The sequence below is a fragment of the Microtus ochrogaster genome, chromosome 8, assembly GCF_000317375.1.
Source record: "Microtus ochrogaster isolate Prairie Vole_2 chromosome 8, MicOch1.0, whole genome shotgun sequence".
NCBI lineage: Eukaryota > Metazoa > Chordata > Mammalia > Rodentia > Cricetidae > Microtus > Microtus ochrogaster.
The window spans coordinates 62,988,658-62,989,384 of record NC_022015.1 but is presented as its reverse complement, the minus strand read 5'-3'; positions in this window follow the sequence as shown (position 1 = coordinate 62,989,384).

Genomic DNA, 727 nt, shown 5'->3' with positions numbered 1-727 from the left:
AATCATGGCGACCGACCTGACTCAGCTTCTTTCTCCCAGCATTCTGTTCTGTCTACTCCGCCTACCTAATTTTTTGTCCTATCAGAGGCCAAGCAGTTTCTTTATTACTTAACCAATGAAACAACAGATAGAAAGATGACCCTCCTCCATCAAAAAGGGGGGATATAGAAATGATAGAATAAAAGGGTAGATTATTAAATCTACTTTAATCCAAAAAACAACATTAATCTTAAATATTTTACATGGGTATAAATTTTAGTTTTTTGGTACAAATTTAATTTTATTTCAGCTATGCTGTATGTATGTTTTTACTTTTGTTTGGAATATTATGCTTATACAACTCATTTAAAAATATGATGTATAATTTAAAAATGCAGGTTAGTAGTTAGTCATCCATTGGGGGCTATAGACCCTTGGCCCCTTGACTTTCTTTGTCTGCCTCAGACCCTTTGCCTGATGAAGTGAACTGAGCAAAGCACTTATGCCTGAAGCTGCTCTGAGCATGAAACCTTGATGGCAGGAGAGTGGGTTCTGATGAGGTCTGCAGCTGAAAGGTCCCAAGAGCTGGATGTGGCTATCAGTTAAGGATCCCTATATAAGCTTCCCTGGAGCACAATAAACTTGGCACTCTTGTGTCAAGGATGACCTGTGTCTCCGTGTCTTTGTCTGTCTGTGTGTGTGTATGTTTTTGAAATCTCCAGTTTAGATAGAGTTTTTGTGGTTAAAA